The sequence below is a fragment of the Macaca thibetana genome, chromosome 3, assembly GCF_024542745.1.
Source record: "Macaca thibetana thibetana isolate TM-01 chromosome 3, ASM2454274v1, whole genome shotgun sequence".
Lineage (NCBI taxonomy): Eukaryota > Metazoa > Chordata > Mammalia > Primates > Cercopithecidae > Macaca > Macaca thibetana.
In genome coordinates, this window is record NC_065580.1 from 156,663,442 (window position 1) to 156,680,943 (window position 17,502).

General features: G+C 38.1%; 1 protein-coding gene across 2 annotated transcripts in view; it reads left to right on the forward strand.

Moving 5' to 3' along the window:
- The window catches only part of DSCAM (DS cell adhesion molecule), an 861,731-nt gene that overhangs the window by 498,169 nt on the left and 346,060 nt on the right, over positions 1-17,502 (forward strand). The gene's annotated exons all lie outside the window — the stretch shown is intronic.

Genomic DNA, 17,502 nt, shown 5'->3' on the forward strand with positions numbered 1-17,502 from the left:
AATGACCAGATCTTGTGTGAACCTAGAGCAAGAGCACACTCATCACCAAGGAGATGGCCCAAGCCCTTCATGAGGGAGTGGCCCTCATGATCCAATCACCTCCCACCAAGCCCCACCTCCAACACTGGAGATCATATCACAACGTGAGATTTGTCAGGTACACAGATCCAAACTATATCACTGAGACAATGACTATTGCCAGTGAAAAAGACTATTCTGGCACTGCAGCCAAGGAGATAAAAGATCAGTCTCAAATCCATCTCTCAGACTGATTAAAATTGGGTTTTTTTTAATAGGATGGAAGCAATGTAACCATGTGTGGGAAAACAGGAATTAGGGAAGGGTAAGGAAAAGGACTTTGTCAATAGGAAGCAGGTGGTCAGTTAGGCAATCATGATAGGTAAGGGTCTGGCACCTCATTTTCTAGATGTGGTGATCTGGAAATTTTCAGTTATTTGATGTTATCTGGGAGGCCTCATGGTTACTTTCCTAAGAAAATAACTTAGATAAGACAAATGTAATTTTGTCAAGTTTTAAGACTGGGAGGGTCAATTTCTATGTTTATTCAAAAGAAACCATAAACATTAATTCTGTAGGACAATTGAGTCAGCATCAGTTGTAGTAGTTGTGATGGATGGTGGTAGTGGTAGTAGTTGTGGTAGTAGCAGTAGTGAGAGTAGTAGGAGTAGTGGTGGCAGTGGCAGTAGTAGGGGTAATAGTAGTAGTATCAGTGATAGTAGTACTGTTGACAGTGGTAGTAGTAGTGATCATAGTGGTAGGAGTAGTAGTATTAGTGTTAATAGTGGTGGTAGAAGTAATAGTGGTCATAGTGGTAGTGGTAGTAGTGGTAGTAGTCATGACAATAGTGGTAGTGGTGGTAGTGATAATAGTAGTAGTGGTAATAGTAGTAGTAGTGGTAATATTAGCAATAGTGGTAGTAGTAGTGGTAGTGATAATAGTAGTAGTGGTAATATTAGCAATAGTAATAGTAGTGGTAGCAGTGGTGGAGTAATCATGGTAGTAGTAATGGTAGTTACAGTAGTGGTATTAGTAGTAACAGTGGTAGTAGTAGTAATAGTGGTAGTGATAGTAGTAGTGGTAATATTAGCAATAGTGGAAGTAGTAGTGGTAGTAATGATAGTAGTAGTGGTAGTAGGGGTAATCATGGTAGCAGTAGTGGTAGTGGTATTAGTGGTAGTAGTAGTGGTAATAGTGGCAGTCATAGGAGTAATACTGGTAGTAACAGCACTAGTAGTAGTGGTACTAGTAGTGGTGGTGAGGTGGTAGTAGTGGAAGTGGTGTAGTGGTAGTAGTAGGGGTAACCATGGTAATAGTAATGGTAGTGATAATAGTAGTAGTGGTAATAGTGGCAGTTGTAGGGGTAATAGTGGCAGTCGTAGGGGTAATAGTGGTAGTCGTAAGGGTAGTAGTAGTTGTGGTGAGGTGGTAGCAGTGGGGGTGGTGTAATGGTAGTAGTAGGAGTAATAATGGTAGTAGTAGTGGTAGCAGTATTTTAGGGGCCTGCATTCTCCAGTATTTTCCTCACAGACCCGGGGCCACAACCATTTCAAGTTAAGTGTTGTGTTCCCGGTGGGCACCCAGCTCGGGAACACTGCGCATGTGGACTGTGAGCTGCTCCCATCCGGAATATTCTTCACCTGCTCACCCCCCATTACTGAGCTGCAACTTCCGCAACAAACCAACAGCTTCATTGTTTTGGGAAACTGTTCTCGTTACAGTGGATATTAAGGAGCCCTAAATCCCATGTAAGTGAATTTGGCTAATTCCCAAAGTTAGGATTTTCTGGGAAGTTGGCATGATGGTGAAGAATCCCTTTTCTCTGGCACCCGTTATGGTTGACAATCAGTGAAGTTTTCTTGTGCAGTTGCTTGCCATTTAAACATTCTTTTAGCATATTTTTGTGAACTAAATGTACTATTTTGGAATTTGAATTTATCTTTTGGTGAGACGTAGTGGCAAGGAAGAGGAAGTAAACAAAATCTCTCTAATGAATTAAAATGTACAATGGTAAATGTCATCTCGATTTAGGAACCTGTTGGCGGTTCACAAGCAAAATGAGCTGCCCTGAGTTGGAGCCTCCGCAGGACCAGCTTCTGTAGGTACAGGCATAAAGTCAGCTTTCCTCTTGCTGAAGGCTTGGAAGAGGCTGCAGGAGAACACTGTTATCAGATTTGACATTCCGAACTGATGGCTGATGGGCTGTGAGAGGCGTGGCAGGGAGTGATTTCAGGGGCTTTAATAAGGCTTGGCAAATAAATGATGAGGTCACACTGTTCACAGTGTGAATGCCAATGTCTTCCTCCCCCATCCACTCCCTGAGAGGACTCCAGGACCAAATAGAAAATAAAATAAATTTAAAATGAACTGTAAACAGAAAAAAAATTTTTAATAGACTTTGTCCATGGAAAGTGATTCTTTTATAAAATTGCTTTAATGCCTATTTTCTTTGTGTTCATAAATATAAAGAGAAAACAAAACCAATAGCAAGGTCTCAGTATTTCTGATTTTTTTTTTTTTAAGTTTTGTGATTTAAGAAAAAAAAGAATTCAAAGATACATTCCTTGCAAAGGGAACTGTGGAATCTACACCCAAATCTCCAAATTGTATTCTTAAGTCAATTGTAACTAATTTTAGTGTTTCTATTTACAAATTGCGCTCAACCCTTTTAGTCTAAAATAGAGGAAAATGTTACAGTCTCCAGGTAGAAAAAAAAAATGCGTCATTTTAAGCTGGATACCAAAGAGACTCAATTTTTTGATCCAAAAGAAAAAAAATACAGAAGGAAAGTAAAAATAGACCTGACCTTTGAAGGCAGAAATTTCTTGTCTTTAAATTTGACTTTCATTTTCTTTCATTAAAATAAAAATAAAATAAAATAAAGAATGCCCCCTAATAGTCTCTTCTCAAGTTAAAAATACTGCACCACATCAAATTATTTTTGGAACCAGCCAAGCGAGGAAAGGGAGGAGGAAGTTCAAATGCAATGCTATCATTTCTTATTGAAGTTAGAATTTTCATAACAATCTTGCAAATGTTTTTTATAAATTACACTAACTGAACACAGTATATTTGTATCAAACGACATTGTTTGGCCACTCAAATTAACCATGTAAAAATAACCTAATTCTACCTTTACTTCCTTATAAATTTATCTTAGAGTCCCCTTGGGAAATATTTAACATACTTTAAAGATCCTGGGATTAACTTAAGTTTTAAACCCCTCTGCCATCCAAGATTGTCTGTATTTCTAACCTAATCCCTCCTAGTACTCCCCAGTTACACACAAAGAATCCAAGTCTGAACTCAGTTCTACAGTTCTCAGGGTTGAAAATCCCCCTCTCCCCAGTCCTCCAGGTGAAATTCAGCCATTATCCAAAACCTCAGCCCAAGATCAAGGCTCCTCCATCCTCTCCTCCTCTAGGGAAAAGATAGCTTGGCCCTGCCAGGAAGAGTTTTCTTACTCTTCTGTAAATACTTCTGTGCAGGGTCTGTGTGGCTCAGTATTGCATTTCCACTTCTTTCTGGTTTACCTACCTTGGCTGAAGACTCGGGGAAGCAAAAAGCTATGTTCCCAGACATAGCTGCCAGGGTTCTGGAAGTGGTTAAAATGCAGTCAGATGCGTTGTATATATATGGAGACTTGAGAGCCTGCTGAGTGCAGGTTCATATTCTATTATTTTTCATCCTGGCTGTATAAAAGCCATCTGATGTGGAGGAAAGAGTGTGGTATTGGGAGTCAGGCAAGCCTAGGTTGTATGACCTTGGTCCTCAAACTATGCGATCTTGCTGAAACTCAGACCTCTCATTCAACTCATGAAAAGGGTTAGGGGAATGAAATGAAGTAATATGCAAAATGCCTGGACTGTAGTAAGCAATAGAGATCATTGTTCTTATCTTTATGTCGCCTCCTATTCATAGTCTAGGTGAAGTAGATAAGTGTGAATTCACTGCTATATTTAGACCCCAACAAGATTATCATTGCATCAAACCACCCAACAAATGCAGGGTAGAATTTATGCCGTGATTGTTCCAAAAATTGATTCCTTGACTACTCCATGAATTCATCAGTTTGATGCCTTTCTTTTAGAAAAAAAAAAGTATAGATTTGACCACAGAAACTTTCCTTTAGGGAACTATATTAAGGAAATAGTTAGAAATGCAGAAAAAGATCTATTTGGAAACTCTTATTTTAATTATAATGGTGAAATATTAGAAACACTCAAGAACAGATAGGCCAGTCCAATTATTATATACCCATCCAATGGATTATTACACAGTATTAAAATGATGCATTAAAGCATTCAAATGACAGGTAGCCGCTCCTCATTTAGCAACATTCAAACAATAATCACTAAGCACATGAATCTCATAAAAGAATCAAGTAAAATAAGCTGAATGCAAAGCTATTTAAATGACAATTTAATCTCAATTATCTAAATACACACATATCTGTAGAAAAAGCATAGAAGGGTTATGCAAACATGTTAATAATGGTCAACTCTGATGTTCAGCTGTTCATCCTTGGTAATGGAATTATGTGGGATTTATATTTTATTCTTTAAAGGTTTTTTTTTTATTTTTCAGATTTTTCACACTGTGCCTATACTTGTAGTCAGAAAAAAATGTAAGTTAAAGTTTTATAAAATGATAATATGGATTTCCTATTACCTTGATTTTAAAAAAATATGCCTATAAAAACATATAAATTTAGTAAAGTGGCTTCATAGAATTTTCGTTGTATTTTCTCCTCCAAAGCATAAGCTCCCAAAAGGGCCGGGAACATGTCTTTTCATGTTTATATCTTAATGAAGACTCATCCATGTATTTCCTGTTTGTGGAGCTGATATGGATTGAGTGCTGCTCCGATTCAGAGGTCATGCACCTGGGTCTGGAGATTCCTGGATGATAAAGGGGAAGGTGCCACATTCTTTGGGTATGGTTTTGAAGTGGGAGAGACCGAGAAATCATTACCTTTCTTTGGCAGTATACCTTTAAGTTTGCACTCTTTAGATTTGAGGGCATTCTAAATCTTTCATCCAAGAAGGCTTTGTGGTCTCAATCTGGAGCCGATATTAGGGAACCAGCCTTTGGAGCTGTGTGCATTAAATATGGGCTTACACTTGATGTCAAGGAAGCAAAATTTGACAGATATCTAACATGCACTAATACCTCTGTACATGTGTATCAGCTCATTGATCTTTTTAGTACTTGGTTTGGGGGTTGAATTGTAAATTTTATTATGTCTTTTGAATGTGTTACCTTTTTTTTCATGATTAACAATTGACCTGGTGGCTTCCTAAGAAGCTCTGGCCAGGCTGTGTCACGCTTTGAAAAATTTCACTGAGTTGTGGACATTGCTTCTGGGGTTATATTCACTATACTGCTGCTGTTTGGTCCTTTATGGGAAGCATCTCTTCAATAGCATCTCGCAGAGTTTGGCAGGACCAGTGGGAGAAGCTTGTGTTTGGGAGTCAACTCAGAGGCTTCACTGTTCTGTACCTGGTGGCTTTCTTTTCCTTCCACGTCCTAGATGAATAACACATTCCCCATCCTGGAATTCCAATTCCAGTGTTACAAGAACTTGTGTTCTACCCTTCTTTGTGACCTCGAAGGATACTTATAATAAATTCGTGTGATTATTGCTTTCTAAGTTGTATTGGTTAGTTTCTTAGAAAATCGTTGAAAGTTTATGTTTTAAAGGAGTACCATTTTCTAATCCACTCTCATCCTATAACTATTTTAAAAATATATTTCATTTTAGGAAGGGTGTGGCCTACAGATGAACATCTGATCTAACCATCTGAGGGTGGTTTTATTGCTGTTAGATTTTTCCAAATATTTATCAAACATCATTTGTCTTTAACTCACACTAGAATAATTATTCGTGATTATTAGTTTATTACTAGATTATTAGATTAGATTATTAGATTATTACTAGATTATTCTAGATGTGATTATTAGTCTTAATACCTGTACATAAATATCACTTATAGGCATTAATTTTTATAGTGCTAATAGGATTGCATGCTCAAGAAGTACTAAGGATTAAAATTAAGGAATTCCTCTCATTTACCCAATATTTGACTATGAGATTTAAGATGTGTGTTGGATATCAGACAAGGATATGTAGAATAACCATGGAGATAATGAAGGAAATAAGAAATGACTTTTGAAAAGACCGATCAAGGCAACTACCTTATGAAGACTCAGCCTCAGGTGGATATTTCACAGGTGTGGTTCCCACAGCCCAAACTCCGTGCTCCTTTGTACATCTGCTTCTCCCTTGGAGAGGTGCTTTCTCTCTGGGAAGAATGAGGGGACTAGCCAAACTTCCTGGCATGTGAGATCACCTAGAGTCACATTCTAGTGCCTAGTCTATGCAAATTGTGGCAACATACCATACTCAAAATGAGATTTTTATAGTTCACAATCTTCCAATTTTTGCAACAAGAAATTCCCGATAACAGCAATGTGGTAATACACTTCTCTAAATATTTGCAGTGAGCAAGTATGTATTGAGTGAACATGCCTGATGCTATGTGGGACACTGCAGGAGAAATCAACATGTGCCGGTGGGGAGATATCCTGTCACTGACACTGCTCAAGCTTACACTAACCTGTAGAAAAACTCCACAGTATGAACAACCCTGGAGAGAAGGATAAATCATAGCATGAAACTGACAAAATTAAAAAACATCCCCTTCCAAAGAAAGAAACACTGAAGTGCTTTATGGTTGTATTTTTAAATTACTTTCAAGCACATTGTATCATTTGATCAAACCAAGTTGATGGTTTGGTAATCTTCTCATTGATCTGCTTTCTTTGCTTGTAATTTACATTAAGAACTATGGCACTCAGGCCGGGCGCGGTGGCTCAAGCCTGTAATCCCAGCACTTTGGGAGGCCGAGGAGGGTGGATCACAAGGTCAGGAGATCGAGACCACAGTGAAACCCCGTCTCTACTAAAAATACAAAAAATTAGCCGGGCGCGGTGGCGGGCGCCTGTAGTCCCAGCTACTCGGGAGGCTGAGGCAGGAGAATGGCGGGAACCCGGGAGGCGGAGCTTGCAGTGAGCCGAGATCGCGCCACTGCACTCCAGCCTGGGCAACAGCGTGAGACTCCGTCTCAAAAAAAAAAAAAAAAAAAAAAAAAAAAAAAAAAAAAAAAGAACTATGGCACTCTTATTTCAAACAGGAGGTGGGTAGATTGTGCAAAATTTAGCCTCCCTCAAGATTTCTGTATGTTTGTGTTTACGCAGAGATTTTTAAGCGTAAAATTGGCTTCTTATTCAAAGCCAATGTGAGTGAATAGAATACATATTGCTGCTTATTCTAACAGCCATGAGCCCAACCCCTGGTAAGGCAATAGCTCTCACCTGTGTTTGTGAATATTATTTATATGGCAGCATTTGCTGGTATGGTTGGAGCTTCAGGGATTGTTTAAGGAGCACAATGGTTTCATGCAGTCTGCATCATCCAATATGAAATGTTATATACCTTGAAATATTTTTTCCATGATGAGAAGGTCTCCCTCCGCTCCCCACATTTGCAAAGAACCATAGATACAGTTTTCTTGCTTTTATTTTAAGCTTGCTGCTACCTGAGGTAGGCAAGGAATGAGCTGCTTCGAGATGTTAGAATAGATTAAATTGTGTCCCTCAAAATGATGTTGAAGCTCTCATGCCCCAGCGGCTTAGAATGTGACCTTATTTGGAAACAGGGTCGTTGTAGATACAGTTAGTTAAGATGAAGTTGTATTGGAGTGGGATGGGCCCTTAATCCAATATGACTGGTGTTTTTGTAAGAAGAGGGAAAACTTAAACGCAGAGGGAACATGGCCATGTGAAGATGGGGTGGAGACTGGAATTACGCTGCCACAATCCAGGATCACTGAGGCCAACCAGAAGCTGGGAGAGATAAGGGAAGATCTTCCCTTGAGGCGTTGGAGCAGGTATGGACCTGCTAATAATACTTCTGGCCTCCAGAAATGGAAAAGAATACATTGCTATCATTTAAACCACCCAGTTTGCAGTAATTTGTTCCAGCAGCCCTGGGAAAATAATGCGGATGCCACGTCGAAAGGTGAAGCCAAGAGCACAGCACAGAACAAGGCGCACTGGCAATCAGCTGACCCAAGGCTGTCTACCTTCGCTTCATGAATTATTCAGGTCTTCTTTTTATACCTGTCAGTTTGTAAAGGGAGATTGTCATCTCTTGATTGGCTATTACAGATTCTTCTAAAATGGTTGCTGTCTAAAAGCTGAGTGATAGACTCCACACCTTTTACCCCTGTGCAGTGAAGAAGAGTAAAAAGAACAAAAATGTAGCTTTTGATTGAATATTAAGGTCAGACTCATCCACCCGCTGAGCAGGTGTGAATACCACTGTACATGCAACTGGGCAAGCGTAGTCAAAGGCGGCCTGATTAAGCAAAACGAAGCTGAGACAGCCCTAGTCTCTCCCTTGCCCCATCCTGTCCATGCGTGCAACTCCCGCTCCAGGAGACTTGAAAGGGATGGGGTGGAGTGAGGGGGGGATGGGTAGTCACAGATGAACAGGTTACCAAGGACATTTATTCTCAATGATGCCTGATGGTGATCCCCAAGAGAATAAACACCCAGACTTCTAGCTCTGGCCACACAATATGTCCTCTTAGGATATATTCATTCTCATTTATTCCCCATGTCCTCATGTCCACACCTGTTCTCTCACTTTTGCATCCTCCCCAAATCTCTGTTCTTTTCTCTTACATGATGCATGAACATGTGCCATGGCCATTGGGTAGGGAGCAGTGCAGGCAAACAAGTCAGCCAGTGTACAGGAAGATTTCTCGAGAGTACTTGTCCATTCTGTGATGGTAACAGGCTATATCTTCTTTCAAAAATGAGAGTTTAAGGTGTGGTTTATCACTCTTTTCATTAACCTGGGTCAGATAAATCCAGATTCTGATGTACTTTATGGTTCACATGGTAATCTCTTTGTCAGCTTGGTCCATATGGTTAAAATGATTTGGAGAATTTAGCAAATAATTTAGTTGATATCCCTGGACAGTATTAATGAGAAAAATCCTATTATGGTAATTCAGCATAGATTTTCTATAATGTATTGTGGTTTGGCCAAATACAGTGGATATCTTTGGAATGTACCAGAAAGAAGTGGTGCCCACTAATCAGATGTCTTTTTTAGAACATTAGCTGTTTCTTTAATGGTCCTCATTTTTGTTATTTCTCTTCATAAAATATTGGCTACTTAAAAGAATATTCTCTAATTAAAATTTAATACCAGGAAATGAAAGAAAGATGGTTTCAATGCTAGACATTTATAATGACTTTATGATATCCTTGCTCAAATGACAAGTGAAGTTTTCTCAGCATGACATGAGACTAATTTATCAGAAGATATCAAAATGAGTAAAATGTACATTGGAGAAAACCGTTTTATACTCTCAAGAAGAGAGCAAATTATCTTGAAACACTGGGGATTTTTATTCATCTTTTATGCAGGAATATCTTTTATTAAATACGTGTTGAATTACATTGAAGGTAAGAGTAAACTTACCATCTTGTATCCCTCCCATTTCTAAATGGCACAGGGTATTTATACTGTACACTATATCTACTGTAAGAATTGCTAAGAAAAGCCAACATGCAATAAGCATGTTCTACATGGAATTTGTAAACAATTGCTAAGTGGTAAAATGTGAGGAGAAAATATAGGGAATGAAATTAAAAGGCAAAATTGGCTTACCTAGAGTGGTGAATTGATACCACCCTACTCCAATAGGGTATGTGCATTTGAATGGATTGTAATAGGTTTTAGTAGGATTGAACACACTTTCCAAAATGTAAAGTTTTCAATGCTTAGAGTTTTATCAAATATTTTCAAAGAACACAGCTGGTCTATCAGTGGAGGAGGGGGGTTTAAAATGGCCTTAACTCCTGTGATTTTCCTATGAAGATTAATTAGAGTAATGACCACGAGAGCCTTATGGAAACTGTAAAGAACAAGGTCTGGTTCCTCAAACAGTAAAGAGATGCCTGCCGGGTTAAGATGTCGGTGAAATGGAATTTGTGGAAAAGTGTCAAAAGCACTAAAGAGATTGATTTTCTTCACCCACAAATACAGCACGCTGACCTACCTCATACCGAGGAACACATGACTTCATGATACCCTCTCTTGTGACCTCCCTCCCATCTGAAATGTGATTGTCTTCCAGTGTTCTAGATGCATCTAGATTTTTATATCAATCATATTTGCCATTATTATCACTTTATACACTCATTATTTGTTAAGGGTTACTCATGCATACCTAGTTCTTTCTCCACCCTTCTTTTTGCATCTCATTCTTGAGTACAATTTCCTTTCTGAAAGAACATTCTTTAGTTCCAGGTGCAAGCCTGCTATTGGCAAACTTTCTTAGTTCTTATCAATCCTGGGAAATTTCCAAATTGTTTTCCCAAATATTGCTTTCTGCCATTTTTTTCTACTCTCTCTTTCTTGAACTGTAATCAGCCATGTGGATTTCCTCCATCTCTTATTCAAGTCTCTTAACCTTTCTTTCATATGTATCTTTCTTTCTTTTATATGCTTCTTATTCTCTCTAGGAAATATTCTGAGTAATTTCTGTGAGTTTATTTTCTTGTTCACTAGCTTTTCCCAACTGTATCTAATATAAATATTTATGTCAAGGGTTATGTGTTTTATTTCTGTCCGTTCTGCACATATTTTACTGTTTATCTAATATTTTTATATTTTATGATATACTTTTGTTCATGTATCTTATTTTTAATCCAATTCTATAGTTTTACAACATTTAAAATACTTATTGTGTAAACAATATTGAGTTATTTCATTATTTGAGGACTCTGTTGCTTCTTCTGACCATTTTTTTATGATAAATTGTTCTCTAATGTGTTAGAGATTTGGTATTGGAAGCTCAAGATTGGAAGGGAGGAATCAAGCTTCATCTGTAAACATTTCTCTCAGTGCTCCTTCCTCCAGGGAAGATTTATTTGTCTTTGCTTTTGCCAGATGTCCTTAGAAGCGGAGTCACTATATGTTACTTTCTAGAGTGAGGTCTATTGGACGCTGCAGACAGTGAGAATACAAATCCCAAACCAGAGCAAGGCGAGTACTATGGTTAGACATAATCCCTACATAAAGCTTGGGCTAGGAAGGCAAGGGTATTTGCAAAGGCTCTTTTTTTTTCAGGTCCAATCTTTTAGTGAAGTTGTAGCTTTCTGCAGACTTCTCTTGTGTAGGACTTGTATAGGACTAACAGCTTTCCATTTCCTCATTGCTGTTAAACTATGTTTTTTTTCCCTTAAATGTGCAAATGCCACAGGGAACTTATAGATAGTATCAACAAGATCTTTGCTGTTGGGTACTCACCTCCCTCTTCCTTTATAGAGCCCAGAGGACTTTTCTTACTTGAGAAACCTGCTGTTCGTTTAAGTCAATATTATATTTATGTAGCATGTCTAAGTGTCTTATACCTGGAGTTTTCAAAATAATTAGTTTTTTTGCATAGTCAGAAATGGAAGTTGCTACATCTCACTTCTGATTCACTGACTATATTAAACTACCTGAAAAAAATGGAAAAATAAGATTCCAAATAATGTACTCTGACATACATTTCATGACAGAAATGACCAAAACTTACCTTAATAGTATAAAAGAAAATTAATTAGGTGGTTTTAAAGCAAAAATAAAATTTAAAAATAATATAAATAAACGTGGAGTGGAGTTCAAGAAAAACATCACTGTTTCCACTTTAAGTGGAGAAATCGTTTGACAAGTTTTCATTGAAAGAATTTTGCTGATCTCGAGTTTCTATCAAAGCCCAAGAAGTGTAAACATAGGACGTGCTTATAGGTTAATAAAGCAAAAAATCATGTGTTATTAACGAGGAAGTGTAAAGGTGCAGCCAGATCCACAGGCATTCACTATTTCATTTCTGGGAGTGTTTTTTTTTTTTTTTTTTTTTTTTAATTTATTTATTCTTATTATACTTTAAGTTGTAGGGTACATGTGCATAACGTGCAGGTTTGTTACATATGTATACTTGTGCCATGTTGGTGTGCTGCACCCATCAACTCGTCATTTCCATCAGGTATAACTCCCAATGCAATCCCTCCCCCCTCCCCCCTCCCCCCTCCCCATGATAGGCCCCGGTGTGTGATGTTCCCCTTCCTGAGTCCAAGTGATCTCATTGTTCAGTTCCCACCTATGAGTGAGAACATGCGGTGTTTGGTTTTCTGTTCTTGTGATAGTTTGCTAAGAATGATGGTTTCCAGCTGCATCCATGTCCCTACAAAGGACACAAACTCATCCTTTTTGATGGCTGCATAGTATTCCATGGTGTATATGTGCCACATTTTCTTAATCCAATCTGTCACTGATGGACATTTGGGTTGATTCCAAGTCTTTGCTATTGTGAATAGTGCCGCAATAAACATACGTGTGCATGTGTCTTTATAGCAGCATAATTTATAATCCTTTGGGTATATACCCAGTAATGGGATGGCTGGGTCATATGGTACATCTAGTTCTAGATCCTTGAGGAATCGCCATACTGTTTTCCATAATGGTTGAACTAGTTTACAATCCCACCAACAGTGTAAAAGTGTTCCTATTTCTCCACATCCTCTCCAGCACCTGTTGTTTCCTGACTTTTTAATGATCGCCATTCTAACTGGTGTGAGATGGTATCTCATTGTGGTTTTGATTTGCATTTCTCTGATGGCCAGTGATGATGAGCATTTTTTCATGTGTCTGTTGGCTGTATGAATGTCTTCTTTTGAGAAATGTCTGTTCATATCCTTTGCCCACTTTTTGATGGGGTTGTTTGTTTTTTTCTTGTAAATTTGTTTGAGTTCTTTGTAGGTTCTGGATATTAGCCCTTTGTCAGATGAGTAGATTGCAAAAATTTTCTCCCATTCTGTAGGTTGCCTGTTCACTCTGATGGTAGTTTCTTTTGCTGTGCAGAAGCTCTTTAGTTTAATGAGATCCCATTTGTCAATTTTGGCTTTTGCTGCCGTTGCTTTTGGTGTTTTAGACATGAAGTCTTTGCCCATGCCTATGTCCTGAATGGTACTACCTAGGTTTTCCTCTAGGATTTTTATGGTATTAGGGCTAACATTTAAGTCTCTAATCCATCTTGAATTAATTTTCGTATAAGGAGTAAGGAAAGGATCCAGTTTCAGCTTTCTACTTACGGCTAGCCAATTTTCCCAGCACCATTTATTAAATAGGGAATCCTTTCCCCATTTCTTGTTTCTCTCAGGTTTGTCAAAGATCAGATGGTTGTAGATGTGTGGTATTATTTCTGAGGACTCTGTTCTGTTCCATTGGTCTATATCTCTGTTTTGGTACCAGTACCATGCTGTTTTGGTTACTGTAGCCTTGTAGTATAGTTTGAAGTCAGGTAGCGTGATGCCTCCAGCTTTGTTCTTTTGACTTAGGATTGTCTTGGAGATGCGGGCTCTTTTTTGGTTCCATATGAACTTTAAAGCAGTTTTTTCCAATTCTGTGAAGAAACTCGTTGGTAGCTTGATGGGGATGGCATTGAATCTATAAATTACCTTGGGCAGTATGGCCATTTTCACGATATTGATTCTTCCTATCCATGAGCATGGTATGTTCTTCCATTTGTTTGTGTCCTCTTTTATTTCACTGAGCAGTGGTTTGTAGTTCTCCTTGAAGAGGTCCTTTACATCCCTTGTAAGTTGGATTCCTAGGTATTTGATTCTCTTTGAAGCAATTGTGAATGGAAGTTCATTCCTGATTTGGCTCTCTGTTTGTCTGTTACTGGTGTATAAGAATGCTTGTGATTTTTGCACATTAATTTTGTATCCTGAGACTTTGCTGAAATTGCTTATCAGCTTAAGGAGATTCTGGGCTGAGACAATGGGGTTTTCTAAATATACAATCATGTCATCTGCAAACAGGGACAATTTGACTTCTTCTTTTCCTAACTGAATACCCTTGATTTCTTTCTCTTGCCTAATTGCCCTAGCCAGAACTTCCAACACTATGTTGAATAGGAGTGGTGAGAGAGGGCATCCCTGTCTTGTGCCAGTTTTCAAAGGGAATTTTTCCAGTTTTTGCCCATTCAGTATGATATTGGCTGTGGGTTTGTCATAGATAGCTCTTATTATTTTGAGGTACGTTCCATCAATACCGAATTTATTGAGCGTTTTTAGCATGAAGGGCTGTTGAATTTTGTCAAAAGCCTTTTCTGCATCTATTGAGATAATCATGTGGTTCTTGTCTTTGGTTCTGTTTATATGCTGGATTATGTTTATTGATTTGCGAATGTTGAACCAGCCTTGCATCCCAGGGATGAAGCCCACTTGATCATGGTGGATAAGCTTTTTGATGTGTTGCTGAACCCGGTTTGCCAGTATTTTATTGAGGATTTTTGCATCGATGTTCATCAGGGATATTGGTCTAAAATTCTCTTTTTTTGTTGTGTCTCTGCCAGGCTTTGGTATCAGAATGATGTTGGCTTCATAAAATGAGTTAGGGAGGATTCCCTCTTTTTCTATTGATTGGAAGAGTTTCAGAAGGAATGGTACCAACTCCTCCTTGTAGCTCTGGTAGAATTCAGCTGTGAATCCATCTGGTCCTGGACTTTTTTTGGTTGGTAGGCTATTAATTATTGCCTCAATTTCAGAACCTACTATTGGTCTATTCAGGGATTCAACTTCTTCCTGGTTTAGTCTTGGAAGAGTGTAAGTGTCCAGGAAATTATCCATTTCTTCTAGATTTTCCAGTTTATTTGCGTAGAGGTGTTTATAGTATTCTCTGATGGTAGTTTGTATTTCTGTGGGGTCGGTGGTGATATCCCCTTTATCATTTTTAATTGCATAGATTTGATTCTTCTCTCTTTTCTTCTTTATTAGTCTGGCTAGTGGTCTGTCAATTTTGTTGATCTTTTCAAAAAACCAACTCCTAGATTCATTGATTTTTTGGAGAGTTTTTTGTGTCTCTATCTCCTTCAGTTCTGCTCTGATCTTAGTTATTTCTTGCCTTCTGCTAGCTTTCGAATGTGTTTGCTCTTGCTTCTCTAGCTCTTTTAACTGCGATGTTAGAGTGTCAATTTTAGATCTTTCCTGCTTTCTCTTGTGGGCATTTAGTGCTATAAATTTCCCTCTACACACTGCTTTAAATGTGTCCCAGAGATTCTGGTATGTTGTATCTTTGTTCTCATTGGTTTCAAAGAACATCTTTATTTCTGCCTTCATTTCGTTATGTACCCAGTAGTCATTCAGGAGCAGGTTGTTCAGTTTCCATGTAGTTGAGCGGTTTTGATTGACTTTCTTAGTCCTGAGTTCTAGGACAGCCAGAGAGAAAGGTCGGGTTACCCACAAAGGGAAGCCCATCAGACTAACAGCAGATCTCTCAGCAGAAACTCTACAAGCCAGAAGAGAGTGGGGGCCAATATTCAACATTCTTAAAGAAAAGAATTTTAAACCCAGAATTTCATATCCAGCCAAACTAAGTTTCATAAGTGAAGGAGAAATAAAATCCTTTACAGATAAGCAAATGCTTAGAGATTTTGTCACCACTAGGCCTGCCTTACAAGAGACCCTGAAGGAAGCACTAAACATGGAAAGGAACAACCGGTACCAGCCATTGCAAAAACATGCCAAAATGTAAAGACCATCGAGGCTAGGAAGAAACTGCATCAACTAACGAGCAAAATAACCAGTTAATATCATAATGGCAGGATCAAGTTCACACATAACAATCTTAACCTTAAATGTAAATGGACTAAATGCTCCAATTAAAAGACACAGACTGGCAAACTGGATAAAGAGTCAAGACCCATCAGTCTGCTGTATTCAGGAGACCCATCTCACACGCAGAGACATACATAGGCTCAAAATAAAGGGATGGAGGAAGATTTACCAAGCAAATGGAGAACAAAAAAAAGCGGGGGTTGCAATACTAGTCTCTGATAAAACAGACTTTAAACCATCAAAGATCAAAAGAGACAAAGAAGGCCATTACATAATGGTAAAGGGATCAATTCAACAGGAAGAGCTAACTATCCTAAATATATATGCACCCAATACAGGAGCACCCAGATTCATCAAGCAAGTCCTTAGAGACTTACAAAGAGACTTAGACTCCCATACAATAATAATGGGAGACTTCAACACTCCACTGTCAACATTAGACAGATCAACGAGACAGAAAGTTAATAAGGATATCCAGGAATTGAACTCATCTCTGCAGCAAACAGACCTAATAGATATCTATAGAACTCTCCACCCCAAATCAACAGAATATACATTCTTCTCAGCACCACATCATACTTACTCCAAAATTGACCACGTAATTGGAAGTAAAGCACTCCTCAGCAAATGTACAAGAACAGAAATTATAACAAACTGTCTCTCAGACCACAGTGCAATCAATCTGGGAGTGTTTTTCAGCCTGCGGTTCCCACACCATGTGTGCCGTGGAGCCCTCTGTGCCACGCTGCGGGACCTCGGTCTGACCAGCAGGGGGCGCCGAGTGTTCTCCTGCAGCCGCTCTGCATGGGCTGCGGCTCCAAGGTCAATTCCTCAGCACCAGGCAGGTGCCTTTGTAGCAAATGACATTCATTCACATTCACAGAAGTCTCTAGAACAGCCTTGTACGTTCTTCAACTGCCTTCAACTAAAGCTTTGGAATCTGAAAACCTGGAAGGAGGCTTAATGTCCAGACTGTATTTTCCTTTTAATTTTGCAACGTTTACAAAATCCATTAAGAATTGCTTTGCAATGATAAACATACACATTTTTAGACTTTTTTTTCAAATGCTTTATTCCATTTATATTTAGCGGTGAGGTGGGCCTAGACAAAAATAAAATAAAAGCACAGTGTTGAGATCTGCAAGGCCATTAAATTGCAGTGCACGTAATTAATGGACCATGATATTGCTTGAACACAGAAATGTACATTAACGTTGATCCAGTGACACTAGTGATTTGTTTATACAGGGCTAGATCCACCTAAAGCTCGTGTTGAACACTTACAACCTTGCACAGAAAGTGACTGTGCTTTAAAGCACGAAGGCAAAATCCCATTGGGCCAAAGATACCTTGTGTTCCTAGCTGTGGATCTGTTTATCCTCTTTATTTTATACTTTGCATTATTTCATTACTTGGAAGAATTCACCCACTTTTTCTGATAAAGGCTTATCAGGTTTTTGAAAACATATATGTATGTGTATATATATAAATTTTATATATATTATATAAATGAATTAATTTATATATAAAATATATATTATATATGTTATATAAATTTTATATATCATATAGTTTATATAAAGTTTATATATAATATATTTATATATAAAGATAAATATATATTATATATTTTTATATATTATATATAATATATAAAGACAAAGATATAAATATATCTTTATATCTATATATAAATATATAGATATAAATAGATAAATATATATCTTTATATATATA